Genomic DNA, 23,037 nt, shown 5'->3' with positions numbered 1-23,037 from the left:
TGGATGTAAGTTCTGAAAAGAATTCAAGAACCGTCCTTTCTGTTGAGAAGTATCTTGCTGCAGTGTGTTTGTCCAGTATCAAAGAAAACTTGCACTACTAATACGTAAAAAGAAAAGGAGTACTCGTGGCACCTTAGAGACTAACAAATTTATTTGAGCATAAGCTTTCATGAGCTGGAGCTGGAGCTCACGAAAGCTCATGCTCAAATAAATTTGTTAGTCTCTAAGGTGCCACGAGTACTCCTTTTCTTTTTGCGAATACAGACTAACACGGCTGCTACTCTGATACTAATACATAGTACATCTGTGCCTTAAAAGCCAAACATTTAGAATTTTATCAAGCATAGTATTCAAAGAGCATGTTTAATACATATAAGTGTTTTGGGAGCATATAACTTTGCTGTAATAAAACAGTAGAACATAATGTAAGGTAGTTCTGTGCCTGGTCTAGAAATATAGTCTGGAGCCGCTATACTCTATTCCAGTGTTTCTCAACCAGGGGTACGCATACCTTGAGGGTTATGCAGAAGTCTTCCAGGAGATTCATCAACTCACCTACATATTTGCCTAGTTTTACAATAGGCTACATAAAAAGCACTAGAAAAGTCAGTACAAACTAAAATTTCATAGACTATGACAGGTGTAGGCAACCTATGGCACGCGAACTGACTTTCAGTGGCACTCTCACTGCCCGGGTCCCGGGGTCCCAGGGTTTCTGCTGCTGGCCTGGGATACCATCTGCCGGCCCCCTGCCAGCTGGGGTTCCATCCACCAGCCCTGCTAAGCCCGCTGACGGCTCCCGCTCCTGGCCACCAGTCCCAGGGGCTCCACTGTCGGCCTGGGGTACCGGCTGCCGGCCCCACTCAGCCCACTGCCGGCCCCAGGTCCCAGCCCCCAGTCCGGGGGGCTCTGCTGCCGGCCTGGGTTCCCGGACACCAGCCCGGGGCTCTGCAACCACCCCCAGCTGTGGCCCACTGGCCCCAGCCTGGGGCAGTGAGGGGTGCAGACAGGGGCAAGAGGGGCGCAGCTCAGCACCCCCACCTTAAAAATTGTTCTAGCGCCACTATACTGGGATATTTTTAAGTCCTGATTTGCTGCTTACATCACCATCATGCCACGTGGAACAGCGCACTGCGTTTGACGCTGAGATTAGAATGTACGTGCAAGTACTGGAATCAGAATTTTCTGACAGATTTCAAGATTTCCAGTGATTTGGCCCAATGCTTTCTGTTCTAATTAAACCTGAAAAGTTCAATGAAAGCGACTTGGATTTGTCTGTATTTCAGTGGATGGGTGCTGAAGATTTTGAAATGCAGCTCATTCAGTTAAAAAGTTCAGAATTGTAGGCATCAAAGTTTGGAGATCTGTGGAGTGCACTTGAAGCTACCGAGAGAGAACATGGGGCCTCTATTCTGACCTGCTGGACGTCCCTGCCAGTGAAATATAACCGTTTGAAGAAAATTGCATTTGCAATGCTTTCAGCATTTGGATCCACATACCTGTGTGAACAGGTATTTTCACACATGAAATCTGTCCTCTGTCCCTCTCAGAGCTGGTTAACAACTGATCACTCAGAAGCCTGTGTGCCATTTAAAGTATCCAAATACGTGCAAGACACTGGAAAACTCAGCAAGGAAAAGCAAGGACCAGGATCACACTAAACTGATAAGATCTGCATTTTAATTTAATTTTAAATGAAGCTTCTTAAATATTTTAAAAACCTTATTTACTTTTCGTACAACAATAGTTTAGTTATATATTATAGACTTATTGAAAGAGACCTTCTAAAAACATTAAAAGGAATTACTGGCTTACAAAACCTTAAATTAGAGTGCATAAATGAAGACTCGGCACATCACTTCTGAAGGATTGCCGACCCCTGGACTATGACATGTTTATACTGCTCTATATACTGTACACTGAAATGTAATTATAATGTTTATATTCCAATTGATTCATAATTATATGGTAAAAATGAGCAATTAAGCAATTTTTCAGTAATAGTGTACTGTGATACTTTTGTATTCATATGTCTGATTTTGTAAGCAAGTAGTTTTAAGTGAGGTGAAACCTTGGGGTATGCAAGACAAATCAGACTCCTGAAAGGGGTACAGTAGTCTGGAAATGTTGAGAGCCATTGCTCTATTCCCAGCTTTGATAATGACTATCTATGTGGCTTTGGGCAACTCACTTAATTTCTCTATGCCTCATCTGTAAAAAGAAATTAATACCCATCTTACAAAGTGTCGAGAGGATTAATTAATTATTTAACAGTGAAGTGATTTGATGTTAAATGTTAAATATTTATTACTATTAATATGTAATTAGTACTAAACTCATCCAAAGAAGGATTAGCAGTACTAACAATCTCCATTCAGGAGCAATGGCAAATTTTAGTGGCTTGAACCCTCACCAGAGACATTAATGTGCATTTTGTGGTTGGGTTAGCAATTTTAAAAAAAAACGAAAACTTCAGTCGGTGTGTGTATTGAGGATGAGGAACCAGACAGAAATCTGTAAATGTTAAATCTTGCAAAGTAGATCTGAACCATTCCCAACATGGGCAATTATATTCTGCCTACTTAAAATGTCTCTGCAGTTTTTACTAGATTGTTAATGTATCATTCTGCCAAAAAAAAATGGGAGGTATCCCTTTCCCAACATGATCTGTGCCCCCAAATACCTTAGAAGCTAATATCAGATATGACATAATGAGGAAGTAATAAGATAGTAGGGTTGAAAGACAGGGTTAACATCTGTTGGATACTGTGGTTATTCAAAAAGTGCTAATGGCCAGCATAGTGGAGTAAAGAACTTTTTGTTTGTTAATAGAAGACAGGAATTTCTTTGTTGGCTAATTTCTTGTTGGCATCACAGAAGTGAGTCTTGAAGAAGCTGAATAAAGGAGTCATCTTGTCTACATGTTGACTTTAAAGATTTAAATTTTCTCACTTTTGTCCTTGGGGTCTGTTTTTAGATTCCTTATTAGTTTATGGTTTTTGACATTTGGTAGAATATGACTTGCATGAGAAAACACCAAAATGTTCTTTGTTTGGCAACATTTTGGTATCAAGTAGACATGTGAAATGTTACATGCATTACATCAATTTTTCACTCTCGGCTTGTCTGCTAAAGGGTTTTTGTCGTGTTCTGTGATGCTGATTCTTTTAATTGTTTTTGAGGTCATGATCACAAATCCCAATTATTGAGATTTCCTGCCTCTGCTATCCTCTTCCCCAAGGTTGACTGTCAGGTATGGTGGTACAATATGGTAGTTGTGTGCATCTGGAAAACCTACTTTAAGCAATGTGTGAATACAAATGCACAAGTTTTGAAGGACATGAATTGAAAGAAATTAAGTGTTGTTCTGTTATGTCATTGCTTTTTATCTTAACCCTACAAGGCAGTGGTTCCCCAACTTGTTCCACCGCTTGTGCAGGGAAAGCCCCTGGCAGGCCAAGCCGGTTTGTTTACCTGCCGCATCCGCAGGTTCGGCCAACAGCCGCTCCCAGTGGCCCTGGTTCGCTGCTCCAGTCCAACGGGAGCTGCTGGAAGCAGCGGCCAGTACGTCCTTCGGCCCACGCTGCTTCCAACAGCTCCCATTGGCCAGGAACAGCGAACCGCGGCCAGTGGGAGCTGCGATTGGCCGAACCTGCGGATGCGGCGTGTAAACAAACCGGCCCGGCCTGCCAGGGGCTTTCCCTGCACAAGCGGCGGAACAAGTTTGGGAACCACTGCTATAAGGTATACAAAAGCAGTCCGTTCTGACTTCTCAGAAAAGGTAACATGGCTGCCTCTGAAAGGAGTGGCACGGAATTTCTCATTCTAATCCTTTCAGAGCAAAGTAGGGAGACGATTGTCTGCCATTAATGAACACTGAGTGGCATAAAGCAAAACTCTGAGCAGGACCTTACTTGTATTAAGACAATTCCATTTTTGGAGTATAGACCATAAAATTCTACATTCTCTTAACTTGGTCTTTTAGTTACAATTAGCTCAGAGTTGTGCAATGTGGATATTTGCCTTTTTAAAAATTATTCTTTGATGGAACTAAGAGCTTTGTAATTAAGATAGAGAGCCAAACTTAAGTCCCAATGACTGAGATACAAGACATTTCCTGGCGGTTAATAATCAACAAGGAATGCCTCTGGCCATTAACCCCAGCGAGACATTAACCCCAAAGAATTGCCTTGTTCCAAGGTCATTTACTGCTATTACACACCAAAAATGGCAAACAAAAATAGACATATAGGGTTTTTTTTAATGGTTAATGTCGTTTCAAAGGGTATGTAAAAGGCATTGCTAGAGAATTGATTCCCTGTACACAAGCAAGTCAAATTGCTTGAATCTCAACATTCCATTCAGTTTATAATGATAATAAACCCAAGTTTGGATGATTAAAGTGGGAAAAGTTTCTAATGTCAGGATCTAGTTATTTGTTTAGTTTGTGTGTTTTTCCACATACACTCTGTAGCAAAACAGCTGGAAGTGAACTAAACAGCCAAATGAAAGTTTATAAAGCTTGTGCTTTAGTGAAAATGACTTTCTGTATTTGTTTGAACTTCTACACATTTCTTCTGTTTGTTCTGATAAAATAATAAGTGTAAATAATTGGAGACTATTTAGTATATATTACACTGTAGGAAATAAAATTCTTTAAAAACATATATTGTGAAAAAGATGCAACTGAACTGTATTTGCAGAATATATAGTTGCATAGCCAGTCATGAGTGTAACTATATCTGCAGGTACATGAACACCAAGAAGTGGCATTTAAGAGTACAGCCCTCATTTAGTGTCTATCTGCCCAATACTGCAAACCTCTACTCACAGGATTAATCCCATTTATTGAGACTATCCACATGAGAAGGACTGCTCACATGAGAGAAAGTTTGCAGGAACAACCGTAAACTAGGGAACAAATATAAGTGGACAGTCCTATAGGGGGGTGGCAGCATCATGATCTGCTATTGAGTGTGTGACTGTGAAACCTCTTGTTATAAATTTGGATCAGGTTCTCCTACATTTTAATCTAAATAGGATTACTTAATAGGTTAGGAATGGGGAAGATAGTTATGACATACAGTAGAGGAGAAGAGATGCTGGCCCCACAATATGCCATCATTTTTATGACTGACTTAGAACAACACTTGCTCAGCTCTTGTCCCCTAATGCCCCTACTCTACTTGCGCTATATTGATGACATCTTCATCATCTGGACCCATGGAAAAGAAGCCCTTGAGGAATTCCACCAGGATTTCAACAATTTCCATCCCACCATCAACCTCAGCCTGGACCAGTCCACACAAGAGACCCACTTCCTGGACACTACAGTGCTAATAAGAGATGGTCACATAAACACCACCCTATACCGGAAATCTACTGACCGCTATTCCTACCTGCATGCCTCCAGCTTTCACCCAGACCACACCACACGATCCATTGTCGATAGCCAAGCTCTACGATACAACTGCATTTGCTCCAACCCCTCAGACAGAGACAAACGCCTACAAGATCTCTATCAAGCATTCTTACAACTATAATACCCATCTGCTGAAGTGAAGAAACAGATTGACAGAGCCAGAAGAGTACCCAGAAGTCACCTACTACAGGACAGGCCCAACAAAGAAAATAACAGGCCACTAGCCGTCACCTTCAGCCCCCAACCAAAACCTCTTCAACGCATCATTAAGGATCTACAACCTATCCTGAAGGACGACCCATCGCTTTCACAAATTTTGGGAGACAGGCCAGTCCTTGCCTACAGACAGCCCCCCAACTGGAAGCAAATACTCACCAGAAACCACACACCACACAACAGAACCACTAACCCAGGAACCTATCCTTGCAACAAAGCCCATTGCCAACTGTATCCACATATCTATTCAGGGGACACCATCATAGGGCCTAATCACATCAGCCACACAATCAGAGGCTCGTTCACCTGCACATCTACCAATGGATATATGCCATCATGTGCCAGCAATGCCCCTCTGCCATGTAATTGATCAAACTGGACAGTCTCTACGTAAAAGAATAAATGGACACAAATCAGATGTCAAGAATTATAACATTCATAAACTAGTTGGAGAACACTTCAATCTCTCTGGTCACTCGATTTCTAATTTAAAAGTGGCAATTCTTCAACAAAAAGACTTCAGAAACAGACTCCAACGAGAGACTGCTGAATTGGAATTAATTTTCAAATTGGATACAATTAACTTAGGCTTGAATAGAGACTGGGAGTGGTTGAGTCATTACACAAAGTAAAACTATTTCCCCTTGTTTATTCCCGCTCCCCCCCACACACACTGTTCCTCAGACATTCTTGTTAACTGCTGGAAATGGCCCACCTTGATTATCACTACAAAGTGTTTTCTTCCCCCCCCCCCACTCTCCTGCTGGTAATAGCTCATCTTAAGTGATCACTCTCTGTACAGTGTGCATGATAAACACGCATTTTTTCATGTTCTGTGAGTATATAAATCTCCTCCCTGTATTTTCCATTGAATGCATCCGATGAAGTGAGCTGTAGCTCACGAAAGCTTATGCTCAAATAAATTGGTTAGTCTCTAAGGTGCCACAAGTACTCCTTTTCTTTTTGCGAATACAGACTAACACGGCTGCTACTCTGAAACCTGTATATAGGCTGATACAGCATGCAGAGTTGCCCGTAATTAGGAGTCACCTTACAATAATGGCTCTCAGAGGCACAATGAATAATTCTTTTAGAATAGCGGCAGCCTGTTTGGCCTAAAACATTAGGAATCTCTGCCAGACTAGCATTTCTTGTTAGATGTGGCTACTTATCCTATCAAAGGAAATTATAACTAACATCTACTGTGGAGTGCGGATTTATTTGCAAATTTCTACTGTGTTAACACATCTTCCATTGACCTTTAATGATCTGTATCTAAACTATATATTTTGAAATATTCAGAGTATTTGTAGTTCTTTTCCTTCAAAATTCTTAAACTTTAATAGAAGTCTTTCTGTGGTCTTTCCTTAAGGTTTATGTAGTATATTATAAATCAGGAGCAGGTATTTAACTAGAGAAGTGAATAACAAATTTGTCCTGGACATATTTAGACCTTCATATTTTAGCAGTTTCATTGCGTTCCTTCGCCTAAATTTAGGGAAGACCAAAATAAAATTAGATTTTTAAAGGCATTCTGTACTATGTGGTGTAATCAATTTATTATTAGTTTGGTGCTTACAGATACCCAAAAGAAACATTCAAGTACAAAATACCTGAGCTAAAATCTTTCAAGCACTAACCAAGTACTTCATTTGCTATCTTTGTATAATTGTTTATTTCAGTTAGGCTCTTTTCAGTAGAGGAGGGATACAAAAATGTAGCTAGGGCCTGTGGAGAAGCCATGGAGCTCAGAGCCAGGAATAGTTTTCTAATCTAATCAAATTTATAATGTGTCCATGACCATGTATCTTAGCACTAACAAAAATTAAATAAGCATCCAAATAATCAGAAAGATTGTATTCTCTCTCTTTCTCATTAACGGGGTGCACATGGAAAGTGGTGATACTACTTCTCTACCTCTTTACTTCTCCCCTCTTCTCAAGACTAATCAGTAAAATGGGCATAGTGATACTTCTGACTGTTGTCTCCTAGGTTTGCTGTAGGAATTAATTAGTTAATATTCGAGTGTTCTGAAAATATAATTAGCTATACTGTATAACTATTACATTTCATATTACTTGATTCATTACTTTCTGCCAGTAGGCCCAACTGAAGTCAATGGACTATTCACCTGAGTAAAATGAGTAGTGTTTGGCCCAGTACGTGAAAATGTTTCTGTAGCTGGTTCTTTCATTTACTATTTTTATTCAAATAGAGGGAGGATCTTCCAGTTGTTTTTTTAATTAGTGGAAAGGAAAAAAATATCTCTGAGGGAGGCCACATAATGCTACATTGTCACATTGTTTTCACAACATTCAAAACAAAATGAAAAACAAATGAGTTTGACTCTTCTAGTGTATAGTGCATTATTACACAGCACAGGTCTTGAGAATAAAGCTACAACTGCCTCTGGAATTGTAAGCTTAAATTCTATCTTGTGTAGGTAGCATTTACCTTATTTCTTTATATTTAGGGTTGTATTATTTTTATACTTGGTTAAACATGTGAGAGTTCTGCTGCTCTCATTTAGTTTATTTAAATATATAATATTATCTTCTGCTAGATTGCCTGGTTCAGAATGGAGTTCATAAAATGCTCTCAAAATAGGAGTTGCTTCCTTTGAATCTCACAATCCGCTTCCTTAACTATAATGGGCCGATCCTTAAATGTTCCTTGGAGCTAGAGAATTAGTTCCTTGTTTAGAAAAAATTATTGGAACCCTTTGCACACTTGAAAAAACATGTATAAAATAGCATCATGAGTACACCCACTAGAAGGTAATTGTATACTCACAGGTTTCTGTAATATAATTTTAAATTTAAAAAAAGTTGCATTTAAATGGAATCCTTCTCCTTTTTTCTGTAAGTAGCATGCCTGAAATAAAAGGGAGAGGCCTTTTTGTTTGAATGATGTCGGTATAATTTCTTTCTCCAAGTGAGCTCACTAGCAACCTAAGCTTTATGCCCAGAAAATCAGGATTTCAAATCAAAACGTTTGTGTTCCATAGCACCCACGCTTCCAGAATCCATGCCAGTTGGAACTCTCTACACCCAGGACTGGAAATGCTGGCCTAGCACTTCAGTCTATTAATAACTTTAACTTACTTCTTTCAGGTGCACACACTATTGCAAGACCTTTTTATTTTTAACTTAATCAATTATTGTTCATCTTTTTCAAGTGCTGGACTTGTCATTAGTCCCTTCTGGCTTTTATTTTCCCAATTCAACATTTTGACATCTTTATGCTAGCACAGTACTAACAGTATTGCACTGTGTGATAAAACATGGAGCTTTAACAGTCACACAAGGCTTAAGATGGTACACAAACAATGCAGATAGTATTTTCATTCACAAAAAGGGTAATGGAGATCAAGAGCTCATATTGGCTTATATCGAGTCCATATCAACTGCGAGGTGGAGGGGACAAAGGGTATAATTACCTTGTCTCATATCAAGACAGCTATGAAAGGTCAGAATAACAATGTGCAAAAAAATCTTTACCATATTTTCCCCTGACTGTAACTGAGTGCATAACAGGCTGGTGACATAGCTCTAGGTGTGCAGGAGCTCTGTACTTCCACAAAATTATCCTTGAAAGCTGCATCAGTTTGATGGACAGATTAATTTATATTAGTTTCATACTGCAGCCCTTCACTGTGGTATCTGAGCACCTACATTTAAAATGGCCAGTACATAAGAATAGAAATACGGCAATTCTGGGTCAGACTAATGGTCCATCTACCTCAGTAGCCTGTCTTCCAACAGTGACCAATGCCAGCTGTTTCAGAGGGAATAAACAGAACAGGGCAGTTATCGACTCCAAGTTTCTAGCAGTTAGAGGCTTAGGATACCCAGCACATGAGGTTGCATCCCTGACCATCTTGACTAATAACCATTGATGGACCTATCCTCCATGAACCTGTCTAATGCTTTTTTGAACCCAGTTATACTTTTGGCCTTCACAACATCCCCTGGTAATGAGATCCACAGGCTGTCTATGCATTGTGTTAAGTAGTACTTCCTTTTGTTTGTTTTAAACCTGCTACCTATTAATTTAATTGGGTGACCCATGGTTCTTGTGTTATGTGAAGTGGTAAATAACACTTACTTCCTTATTCACTTTCTCCACACCATTTCTGATTTTTTAGACCTCTGTCATATCCCCCGTACTCTTCTCTTTTCCAAGGTGAATTATCCCAGTCGTTTTAGTCTCTCCTCATATGGAAGCTGTTCCATACCTCTGATCATTTTTGTTGCCCTTCTCTGTACCTTTTCCAACTCTAATATATCTTTTTTGAGATAGGGCGACCAGAGCTGTACACAGTATTCAAGGTATGGGCTTACTAGGGATTGCATGATTATATTTTCTGTCTTATTATCTATCCTTTTCCTAATGGCTCCTAAATTCTGTTCACTTTTTTGACTGATGCTGAACACTGAGTGGATGTTTTCAAAGAACTATCCATAATGACTCCAAGATCTCTTTAGTGGCAACAGCTAATTTAGTCATTGAGGTGTGTGTCTTTTTCAGAGGTAAAAACATTTCAGAAAAATGAAAGCTTTTCTTTTATGGTGAACTGACTTTTTAAAGAGTGTTGGAATGCATGTTAGTGAAGAAAGTGTTACTAATGTGTTTTCCCTGAAATGCTGACATTTCTGAAATGACTGTTTTCAAAGCTGCTTCAAACAATATGTGAGCTTGGTACAAAATGGACTAAAGAACAGTTTTTAATAATGTAACTTATTTCTCGTATGATCAGCAGGGCAAAAAACTGAGTTCTGCTTAATTTCTGTAGATTAAATATATGCTTGGTTTTATTTTAATAGTGTAAAAAATAAAAGAACAGTTTGTTTTTCAGATATGGACACCTAAGAAAAATGGAGAAATTCAGATGCTTAAATTAGAATTTACACATCAAAGTGCCTGTTTGATTGTCCAGTTGTGGGATTTGGACATATATTATTTCTTTTAAATGATTGTTCTACTCTGAACAGCAGTTGTGTAAGAAAATGCCATTTTTACTCATCAGTTCCACTCTCTAGGTGTCAAATCTGCTGCTTCAGTGACTAAGATTTTTACTGGTTTTTACTCCTGTTAGCTCTGTAGAATCAGGGAGTATGTCTACGCTTGAAACAGCTGTGCTGCTGTAGCGCTTTATTGTAGACACTTACAATGGAAGGGGTTCTTCTATCACTGTAGTGAGTACACCTGCCTGAAACGCAGCAGTTAAGTCAATGGAAGGATTCTTCCATCGACCTAGCTCTGTCTACACCAGTCAACCTACAACATTTATGATCATCAACTTAGGGCCATATAAGTTAGGTACGTAAGTGCAACATCCTGTTGACAGTTGATGGGATTTAGACACCTAAGTGCTTAAATAATTTTTGAAAATGAGATTAAAGCTCCTAAATCAGTTAGGTGTTGAAACACTGAGCAAAACAATGCCAAATACCTTTTAAAATCTGGGCCTAAGTCTTATTGACTTTCACTGTAGTTTTATTGACTTAGGCCTGGTCTACAGTACACGGTTATTTTGGAATTAGACAAGTTACCTTGAAATAAAACTGGTTCCGTCCACATGACCAAACCAGCTTTTTCGATTTAAAGGGCTCTTTATTCCGATTTCTGTACTTCACCTCGGCAAGTGGAGTAGCGCTAAAATCGAGATTGCAGTTCCGGGTTACAGGTACTGTGGACACAATTCAACAATATTGGCCTCCGGGAGCAATCCCAGAATGCTCCCTTGTGACTGCTCTGGACAACACTCTGAACTCCGATGCACTAGCCAGGTAGGCAGTAAAAGCCCCGGGAACTTTTGAATTTCCTGTTTGGTCACCATCAGCACAAGTGACCCTCAGCACAGTCCACCATCATAGGCGACCATGCAGAGTCCACCATCTCAAGAGAACACACAGTCCTGGATTCGCAGATGAGCTCCAGCATGGTCCAAATGGGAGGTACTGGATTTCATTGCATGTTGGGGAGGCGAATCTGTTATGGCAGAACTGCGTTCCAAAAAAAGGAATGCAAATATGTACGCTAAAGTCTCCAGGGCCATGACGGAAAGAGGCTACTCCAGGGACACAGAACAGTGTCGTACAAAAATCAAGGCGCTCAGGCAAGCGTACCAAAAAGCCAGGGAGGCAAATGGGCGCTCTAGGTCACAGCCCCATACATGCTGCTTCTACCGTGACCTGCATGCAATTATGGGGGGTGACGACACCACTACCCCACCACTGTCCGTGGACACGTGAAAGGGGGGAGTAAGATGGAGCGAGGAGGATGAGTTTTTGGAGGACGAAGAGGAGGAGGACAGTGCACAGGTGGCAAGGGGGGAATCTGTTTTTCCCCCCTAGCCAGGAATTCTTCTTAATGCTGGAGCCAATAGCCTCCCCCTACTTCCAAAGCATGCTCCTGGACCATGACCCTGGAGAAGGCACTTCTGGTGAGTGAAAGCTCGATCAGACCCACGCGGTGGGGGGTGGGGGGAAACCCAGCAGCGCTGGGCTCTTCGCATTTAGTTTAAAGGGCTCATCCCTGCTCAGAGCCTCATCGGAGCCACGTGGTGTCGGGGGGGGGAGGGGAAGGGTGTTGTGTGAAGCGATCATCCCAGAGAGCCCGCAGGCTGCCTGCAAGCTGAATTCTGTTGCCTGGCCGCTGCCTGCAAGCTGAATTCTGTTGCCTGGCCACATGTGTTGGCTTACTCACATCAAAGTGGCAGGCACTTCAGAACATGTGTTGTGTACTATGAATTGCCTGTTTCACTGACGAACAGTGTCCACTTTGTTCTCTAAAATGTATCTTTTAAAATACTACCCTCCCTTTTTCTCCTCCTGCTGCAGGTGCAAATGTTTCAATGTGGCCCCTATCTACTCCATCCCAGAGGCTGGTCCAGATTAGAAGGCAGAAAAAATGAACTCGGGACGACATGTTTGCTGAGCTCATACAGTCCTCCCGCACTGACAGGACCCAGTTGAATGCGTGGAGGCAAACAATTGCGGAGTCGCATAAAGAGTTACATGAATACGAAGAGAGGAGGGACGTGCACAATGAGAGCAGGCAGGATGCTATGGTCAAGCTCATGGGGGAGCAAACTGACATGCTCCGCTGTATGGTGGTTCTAATACGGGAAAGGCAGCAAGACTACAGACTGCTGCTGCAGCCCCTGAACAACCGCCCTCCCTCCTCCCCAAGTTCCATAGCCTCCTCACCCAGACGTCCAAGAACACGGGGGGGGGGGGGAGTGGCTACGGGGACCCACACAGTCAACCCCAGAGGATTGCACAAGCAGCAGAAAGCTCACATATCCTGAATTTTGATTTGGTTTCTGGACTTGTCCTTCCCTCCTCCTCCATGCCCCAACCCAATATCCCAACTCCCCCGTCTAGCTTCTGAGTTCTCTCAGTGTTTTGTGCAACAAATAATAAAGAATGGTTTTTAAACAATTGTGACTTTACTTCCTTCTATACATATATAGGGGCGGGTAACTTTAAGAGAAACAAACACAACTCTCACACTGTACCCTGGCCAGTCATGAAACTGGCTTTCAAAACTTCTCTGATGTGCAGCGCTCCCTGCTGCACGCTTCTAATTGCCCTGTTGTCTGGCTGTGCGAAACTGGCTGCCAAGCGAATTGCCTCAACCTCCCACCCACGATAAATGTCTCCCCCTTACTCTCACAGATATTGTGGTGCACACAGCAAGCAGCAATAACAATGGGCATATTGGTTGTGCTGAGATCTAACCAAGTCAGCAAACTGCGCCAGCGTGCTTTCAAACATCCAAAAGCACATTCTACCACCATTCTACACTTGCTCAGCCTATAGTTGAACTGCTCCTTACTACTGTACAGGGTGCCTGTGTAAGGCTTCATAAGCTATGGCATTAAGGGGTAGGCTGGATCCCTGAGGATAACTTAGGCATTTCAACATCCCCAACAGTAATATTCTGGTCTGGGAAGTAAGTTCCTTCCTGCGGCTATTCAAACAGACCAGAGTTCCTGAAGATGCGAGTGTCATGCACCTTTCCCGGCCATCCCACCTTGATGTCGGTGAAACGTCCCTTGTGATCCACCTGTGCTTGCAGCACCATGGAAAAGTACCCCTTGCAGTTTATGTACTGGCCGCCCCAGTGTTCCGGGGCCAAGATAGGGATATGTGTTCCGTCTATTGCCCCGTTGCAGCTAGGGAACCCCAGCGCATTAAAGCCATTCACAATGGTCTGCACATTTCCCAAAGTCACTACCCTTGATAGCAGCTGGTCAATGATTGCGTTGGCTACTTGCAGCACAGCAGCCCCCACCATAGATTTCCCCACTCCAAACTGATTCCTGACTGTCTGGTAGCTGTTGGGTGTTGCAAGCTTCCACAGGGCTATGGCCACTCGCTCCTCACCTGTGAGGGCTGCTCTCATTTTGGTGTCTTTGCGCTTCAGGGCAGGGGACAGCAAGTCACAAAGTTCCATGAAAGTGGAAAGTTTCTCAGCTACTGGGAATCATCCCAAACCTGCAACACTGTGCGGTCCCACCAGTCTGTGCTTGTTTCCCGGGCCCAGAATCGGCGTTCCACAGCATGAACCTGGCCCAACTGCACCATGATCTCCCAATCGCCACATGCTGTGCCATCTGTGTCCATGTCCCCATCAGTATAGTAATCACGCTGTTGTCGCTTCCTCGCCCGGTTTTGCAGGTACTGCACATACTGTTGGATAATGCGTGAGGTATTTACAATGGTCAAAACTGCAGCGGAGATCTGATCGGGCTCCATGGCTATGGCGCCTGCATGGGTAATCCTGGAAAAAGGGCACGAAATGTAGGAGAGCAGAGTGGCAGTGGAAGCTGTGCTGTTTGGTTCACGGTAGCTGAACAAAGGCTGAAAATGGTTGTCTTCTGTGGCTTTCACAGAGGTGGGAGCCCAGGACAGACAACATGGAGAAGCTCAGAAGTGTGGCAATAGCGGGAGAGCAGAGTTGGTGGCGGAAACTGTGCTGCTCGGCTCACGATGGCCGAGCAGAGCTGGCAGCGGAAGCGTTCGATGACGAAGAGAAAGAGTAGATAGTAGAGATTACATAGGAAAATAAAAGGAAATAAGAGGTGGATTCATAGTAGCAGGAGAGCAGCAGTGCACCGTCTGCTGAAAGCAGTATGGCGTCTGCGCGCCAAAAAGGCGCGAAATGATTGTCTGCCGTAGCTTTCTGACGACACACACCCAGAAATACCCGCGGGGGAAATTTTTGCCCCATTATGCACTGGGAGCTTAACCCAGAATTCCAATGGGTGGCGGGGACTGCAGGAACTGTGGGATAGCTACCCACAGTGCACCGCTCCGACATTCAATGCTAGCCTTGGTACTATGGATGCAATCCGCCAAATTCATGCACTTTAGTGGGGACACAAAAGACCGAATGTATAAAATAGCTTCTGAAAATTTGAATAGAATAATTTCGAAATAATTTCATACTGTAGAGGTACCCTTAGGCTCCCAACTAATTTAAGGACTTTTGAGGACATATCCCTTATTTTCAGAAGTGCTGAGCACCCATAACTCCCATTGAAATCATGGGAACTACAGGTGCTCAGCCTCTCTGAAAATCAGAGCACGTATTTATAGAGCCCTGCGTGGATACACAAATGTGTATCTGCATCTGATCTGCTATCGGCAAAAATTATCCATGCGTTTGCAGGGCTCTATGTTGAGGGCCGGGCTGATGCTCCGAGGCATCCTCCCCGGAGCCCAGTCGGGGACAACCATGTGAGGAGATCGCGTGGAGTCACAGACCCTCCACCTGCCCTCGGCTGGGCGGGGAGCCTCAGGGGCGGGGATGCAGCCAGGGGCTGCTCTCAGTCCCCCACCCCCTGCACCGCTGGCAGGTGGAGAGTCCGCTGCTGGTCTGGCAGGAGGAGGGAGACCTGTGGAGCTGCTTGGGGGCTGCTCAGGCCCCCTGCCCAGGGCAGGTGGAAGGTCCACCATGGCTCCACACAGCTGCCCGCCTGGCTCTTATCGTGGCCAGGCTGCGGCTCCGGGCTGCAGCTCCAAGCCACCCCCGTCCCTGGCCAGAGCTCGTTCAGGGAGAGCCACACTGTCAGCTGTGGGGAGCTGCAGTGGACCCTCCACCCGCCCTGGGCAGGGGGCCCGAACAGCCTCCAGAGAGTGTCAGAGTCCCCCACCCAGGGCAGGTGGAGAGACCTCCACCAGGTGGAGAGACCAGCGCAGCTCTCCCAGACCCAGCTCCAGCCGGGGAGGGGAGTGGCTCAGAGCCACAGCCTGGTCATGATAAGAGCTAGGTGGGCAGCTGTGCAGAGCCATGGCTGACCCTCCAGCTGCCCTGGCGGGGAGTCTGAGCAGCCCCCAGCCCGTGTCCCTGCCCCCCACCCCCTTCCCAATGTCCCTGCCCCCGCAACCTCTCCGCCAAATGTCCCAGCCTCCCACTCAGTGTCCATGTCCCCCAGTCCTCCTGCCCAGTGTCGGTGCTCACCAGCCCTTCCACCCAGGGCAGGTGGAGGGACCATGGTAAGAGCCAGGCAGGCAGCTGTGGAGAGCCGCAGCGGACCCTCCACCTGCTTTGGACGTGGAGCCCAAGCAGCCTCCCACCCAGTGTCCCTACCCCCCAGGTCCCGTGCCCAGGACAGGTGAAGGATCTGTGCCGCAGTTCCTCAAGCTGCTTACTTGGCTCTTACCGTCAGAGCCCTGCGTGGATGCAAAATTTGTATCCGCGTTCGCACTGCTATCTGCAGAAATGGTCCATGGATATAAAGCGGATACCCACGGATTTGCAGGGCTCTACATATTTAGGTTCCTAAATAAGCATTTTGGTGCCTAATTTTAGTCATCCAAGTTTCAGAAGTTTGGTTTAAGTTTCTAGTCTAGTCAAGTGCCAAACTTCCTCCATTCATCTTAATTGGATGTTAATTCTAAAGCCTAATTATAGTTGCTTAAGAGTCACATTGTTAGCTTTGGCACTGCTGATTAAGGCCTGATTATGCTCCCAATTAAGTGAATGGGAGTTTGCCATTCTGCTCAAAATGATTAGCAGACTAAAAATATCCAGCTAATATCTTTGTCTATTGTGACTGTACTTATCAGTCACAGTTGGATGTTTCCTTCATTTGGAATGAACTTTCTTTGGGAACAGCAACACAACCTTTGAATATGAAAATAATCAAAAATTATTTCAATTTGGAAAATCTGGAGGCATTTGTTGCTTTACTTAAAAATTAAGATAATAGCAATTGGCCTGAACCTGAAAGGACTGAGCATCTTCAACTCCAGTTAGTTTCACTGGAAGTTGAAGGGACTCAGCACTTCAAAGGATTAGGCCCAAAGTTTGTAGCATTGATAGCTTAAAAATATTGGAGCTTCTGTTTGCGACTTGAGGATTTTGTGTGTTCTCTAGAAAACCAGGTCTAGCTGCCAGGTAGGTGGTTCACATTAATAAACTGATATATAGTAGTAATAATAATATTTAGTGCTTACATAAGGCTTTTCATTCATAGATCTCAAAACGTGTTACAAAAGAAAGCATAATTATCTCTAATTTACAGATAGAGAAACTGAACCACAGACAGGTGACGTGTCTTGCCCAAGGTCATACAGTGGGTCAGTGTTGGAGCTGAGGATAGAACCCATGTCTCTTGACTTCCAGTCTAGTGTATTATCCACTAGATATATTGAATGAGATCCCATCATCTCTCCACCACTACCGTCTTGTGTCTCATTATAATCTAGTGTGATGGGGCAAGGCCAGATGGCTATAGTAGAGTAGTGGGAGACAGATATATTAGCCACGGGCTAAACAAATCCCTATTACCAGAATAAGCAAATGGCAGCTGCTCCAGGTCAATTAAGACACCTGGGGCCAATTAAGATCTTTCCAGAAGGCAGGGAGGACAGCTAGGTTGATTGGGACACCTGAAGCCAATCACGGGCTGGCTGAAACTTGTTTAAAGCCTCCCAGTTAGTCAGGTGGGTGCGCATGTCAGGAGCTGTAGGAGGAAGTTGTGCTGTTGGAGAGACTGAGCAGTACACACCATATCAGGCACAAGGAAGGAGGCCCTGAGGTAAGGGTGAAGTGGATCTTGAGGAAGTGGGGGCTGCTGTGGGGAAGTAGCCCAGGGAATTGTATGTGTCCTATTTCTAAAAAGTCAGGTACCATAGCTGATACTATTAGGGTCCCTGGGCTTAGGGAGCCCGGAGTAGAGGGCGGGCCCAGGCTCCCCCCCTCCTTTGCCCAGAGACTTTGCAAGGGAGGATAGCTTCTCCTCACCTTCCTCGCTGGCTTATGATGAAAATGGCTCAGTAGGCTGTGACCCTTGCCTCTAGAGAGAGAAGGGGTACGTGGAGGGTCACAGTGAGCCTCTGAGGCTAACAAAATCCACCAGGAAATGCGGGACCCCCAGAGACAAGGACAGAACTTTTTCACACTAGTATTAAAATATAAGAAAAAATGCAAAGGAGAAAAACAAAAAATAGAAGTCCCCTCAGAACTTCCACATATAGCATGGGGCAGGGAAGAAGGGAGATTATCTGTATATTTTATCAGTTTTCAGCAGATTTCTCTTGTTCATGACCTGAGCTTACCCATTGCCTCAGTGACAATTTCAGCTTTTCCTTGCAGGTATCCAGTTAGATAGTTGAAAGATCTACTTAGAACAGAGTAGAAAAACAGAAGGATCAAATCTGTCTTCTTGCTGTCTAACAGGCTACAACACTGAAGCCTGATCCTGAGAGATGTACAGCACATCTCAGAATCTGACATTATGTTTAACAGAGGGGTTGTTTGTGACTTAACGTAGTTAGTAACTATGTTATTAAAAAAGGAAAGAAAAGTTCTCCTTCTAGACATGGATCACCCAATGACCTAGGCCAAAATGAGGGCTAAATCCAGTTTGCCTTAGTCATGCAAGAAGTCTCATTGACTTCAGCAGGACCGCTCTCAGGAGTAAAGCAAGCAGGATTTGGCTTTTTAAACTAAGAACTCTGGCTGGAAAAATCAGGTGCCCTCGGCTTCATCTACACTTAAAAGTTATATCAGCATATCTGTGGTGGTCAGTAGTGTGAAAAACCACACACCTGATGGGTATAGCCGTGCTGATAGAACCCACAGTAAGGATGCAGCTATGTCAATTGAAGAACGCTTCTATTGGCGTAGTTAACATAATTCAGGGTACTGGTGTAGTGTGTTCCTACACCAAAGGAAATCTCCTTCTGTCCATATAGGCTGCATCTACATTCGAGGGCTGTGCCAGCATAGGCTGTGTAGTGTAGACATGCCTTAATACAGAATCATAGAAATGTAGGATTGGAAAGGAGTTCAAGAGGCCACCCAGTCCAATCTCTTGCTAAGACAGGATTAAGTATGCCTAGACTTCTATTTATACTACTAAATAGTCTACCTTTTAAAGAATATAAAGTCACAAGACCTTTAACAAAGCTTGAATATTTCTTTCTAATGTGTTAACATTGTATTGTAGCAAGACTTTGTGTTGTGTATCCGTCTACTTGATAATCATAGTATATTAGGGTTGGAAGAGACCTAAGGAGGTCCTCTAGTCCAATCCCCTGCTCAAAGCAGGACCAACACTTAAACATGGAAGGGTGAAATCCTGATGCCATTAAAGCAACTGGAGTTTTGCCATTGACTTCAATGAAGCCAGGATTTCACTCACATTACTCTTTTAAATCTACCAGTGGCTGTGCTAGCGTAATGCAGTAATTGAATGAAACATGATAATTCACAAGCTCACGTATCACTCATTTTCACTTTACAAGAAATTGGACCTCAGCAACAATTTATGATATATAGTTTACCAATGCTGGGTTTGTTTGCTTTTTTCCATGTCAGAGCAAAGTATAGACAAACTATAACCTGAATAAACAGACTTCTGTGCCAGTCTGGGATGCACTTTGTTATCAGATCTGAATTTCTATCATTCAACAGAAATAGTTAGACAGCAAAGCTACATGAACTCTGTTTTGGGGGGAGGGATAGCTCAGTGGTTTGAGCATTGGCCTGCTAAACCCAGGGTTGTGAGTTCAACCCTTGAAGGGGCCATTTAGGGATCTGGGGCAAAAATTGGGGACTTGGTCCTGCTTTGAGCAGGGGGTTGGACTAGATGACCTCCTGAGGTCCCTTCCAACCCTGATATTCTATGATTCTATGATTTATTTGAAAACATAAAAACTGATACTAGAATGGGGTCTACAGCTTTTATTAATTATATTTTATATTTTTATTGAAGCATTTGAGTACTCAGGACATAATACAATTATCTAAGGTGGCTAAAAAAAGCATGTGTCAGTATATGCAGTAATTAGCACCTATAGTTTTCTATTACAGTAAGGGCCAAATTCTGCTTACCTAAAAAGGAATCATCTACTTGCCTCAGTAAGCCAAGCAATATTTGGATGAGGAAGCTATTTTTACATTAGCCTCTTTTAGGAAATTTATTATTATTATTATTGCTTATTAGTATTAGTATGACCGTAGTACCTAGGCACCCCAATCATAGACCAGGACTTGATTGAGCTATGCACTCTACAAAACGCAGAACAAAAAAACAGCTTCTGCCTCGAAGAGCTTATAAACTGAGTACAACAGAAGAGACAACAAATGCATCCAGATGGATAGGAAAGTACAAAGAAGCAATGAGACAATGTTGTCTACATTGACAAGACAGACACATGGTGGTGGGAGGGACAGAACACACAAGCAGAGTGAACAATGTGATGGTGGAAAATGTCATGTTCTATGATTTATTTATTTGCTTGGTTTTCGATGGAATTTAGGAGAGGATCCGCTAAATGGAAAGAGAACGGAAGGGCAGGGGGGTGAAGGGAACAGGTCAGGGGAGGAGAGGGTAAGAGGGGTAAGTATGCTTTGTGTTAGGGGGCTTATTCCTTCACCCACTTCCTTCCCTGGTCCTTTTCGCATGAACAGAGAGCAACAATACCCAAAGTCCAAAAGTGCAAACAATTAGATGTTTATTGGGGTGAACTTCCAGCAAGCATGATTCCAGTTTCCTTCCTTAGTGTCCCCCTTCCCAGCTCTGACACCACAGAGCCTTACACCTGTGTCCCTGTTCCCATTCCTGCCCTTAGCCAAACATGATTCCAATATCCTTACCTCCATTCCCTGTTCCCATTTCCCCCATTAGCCAAACATGATTCTAATTTCCTCACCCCCATTCCCTGTTCCCATTTCTGCCCTTCACACATACACACCCACTCACTTCCTGATTGACTGCAGACTATATAGTAAAACTTGAGTTCTGCTTAGCTATACCTTAACCAATCATTTTCCTGAAATTTAACTAACCAATCCTAACATATTGTTACATGTTATGTATCCAATTATATCCCACCACCTTAATTAGTTTACACCCAGCAAAATTAATTATACAGCAGACAGAAACAATCACAGAACCAGACAGAGATTATACAGACAAAGAATAGCAAAGTGGGAAGTATAATGACAAAACAATACAGAAGTGAGGATTTCACATCCCAGCTATTGATAAGAGAGTTCTTGCCAGATAGGATGCTATCAAAGTAAGTTTCCTTTTACATCTTCTAGGCACTTCCCTTTCTCTGGACGTGATAGGCATTATCAGGACAGGAGTGTATTCCTAACAGCCCAATAGCACCTTCTTTCAACGTGACTAGTTTGGAATGTAAAGATGTGACTGTTTTCTTCCCAGCTTATGGCTGCCTCTGCTGCTTAGCCAAAGGCCTTAGCCTAAGAACAGGGCCTCAGACTGTCACAGTAAGAGAAGGACCTTACACTGGTAGACAGTGATTTTGATTCTTTCTTTTATACCTCTAGAACTAGCCAAGTGATAAGAATACACCTAAATTCTTAGAGTATGGGCCTTTACAGACAGGCCTGAATATCTATATCCTAACACTGTGAAGCTGTGATGAAGAGATTCTGGGGGGGTTGGAGGAGAGAGGGGAGGGTTGGTGCAAACAACAAATCAGCACAGAGTAGAGACAGTCAGAACGGTCCATGCTTTTGACTGGAATGTCCAAAGATCTCTGCCTTGGCTGGTTCTGTTCCTCTCTGCTGGAGTTTCTGGCTGGCTGCTTTTTTCAGTTTTCCCCCAAGACTACATTAGTGGGGGAAGGGAAGGCACCGTCTGGATCCTAGTGCCCCCAGAATGGGGCAGTTTTCCCTGCACAGTTCTGGGTCAGAAGGTCCTGGCAGCAGGGGTGGCCCCAGCTGGGCCCCATTTTACCCCCTGTCTTCCAGTGCAAAAGTCCCTACTTTGGCTGCTTCACCACTGTTGCAGCTCCAGTGGTGGCAGCAAGGTGAGAATGCCGGTGTATACAGCACATTGGTATTTTTACCACCGTGTGGTCTAACTCTGCTCAGAACAAATCTGGATGACACAGAATTGCTGCCGTTTACGCTAGTGCTTCACGCTAGTTCAAAGGTGGAAGACTCCCTCCCCAAATAGTCAAGGGTAGATGAGGCCTAAATGCTTTTAGACTACAAGGTAAAAAATATCTTTTGCAAAAAACATGCTGAGACATTTCATTTGAAACCAGAGCCCACTAAAGGTTATGAATAACAATATAACTCTTATACATAGGGCCTGATCCAACTCCCAGTAAAGTCAATGGAAAGACTCACATGGACTAAAATGGGGTTGAATCAGGCTCATAGCTTATTAATCTCCTTTGTGTTGTTTAATATTAAGAACAGACTGCATTGCTTGAGTGCCTTTTGTTCTGCAGCTTAGTCATAAAGGGATCTTTTGGTATAGATAGTGGCATTTTGCAGCATAAGCTGAGATATATACTATACACTTTATCTCTTTTGTCGTAACGTTAGCAACAATGCCTGGAAGTATTTTCCATTTTCTCACTAGTCTTTCATAAGAACATCCGTTAATTAGCTGGTTAGAGACCCTGGGGGGTTTTATTCTCTTATTGATGCATAGAGAACTTACATGGATAGCTTCTATTAGCTATGATGGCAGTTACGTTTCAATCTCTCATGTACCAATGGATAAATAGATCCCTAGTGTTTAGTGAATGTGTTTACATCCCTAGTGTTTAGTTCAATCACAAACTAAATTACATGGTCAGACTTGAATTCTTGGTTCCTTAAAACATTTTTTAGAAAGAATTCTCTGCCACAGTGGACTAGAAGGGCATAGTATGAGTTAACAATAGCAGGCCAGAGACCCTGCTGCAAAGGTTATAGTGAACAAACTGAATTTCTGCCTTCTCCTCTTAGCAGATTTTGTGAAGATAACCTATTTAATGATCTCAAAAATGTTTCAGTAGCTTCTTTTGTTTACAGCAATTTTTATAGTCTTGGATTTCAGGTTCACATGTCATGGAGTCCACAGCTGACACTAAATTGTGAATTCATTGTTCTTTAACTGAACTCCA

General features: G+C 43.2%; 1 protein-coding gene across 1 annotated transcript in view; it reads left to right on the top strand.

Annotated features, from left to right (window-relative positions):
• The window catches only part of KIF6 (kinesin family member 6), a 286,950-nt gene that overhangs the window by 115,462 nt on the left and 148,451 nt on the right, over positions 1 to 23,037 (top strand). The gene's annotated exons all lie outside the window — the stretch shown is intronic.

This window comes from Lepidochelys kempii, chromosome 3 (genome assembly GCF_965140285.1).
Source record: "Lepidochelys kempii isolate rLepKem1 chromosome 3, rLepKem1.hap1, whole genome shotgun sequence".
Taxonomy (NCBI): Eukaryota; Metazoa; Chordata; order Testudines; family Cheloniidae; genus Lepidochelys; species Lepidochelys kempii.
This window is presented reverse-complemented; position numbering and strand designations above follow the sequence as displayed.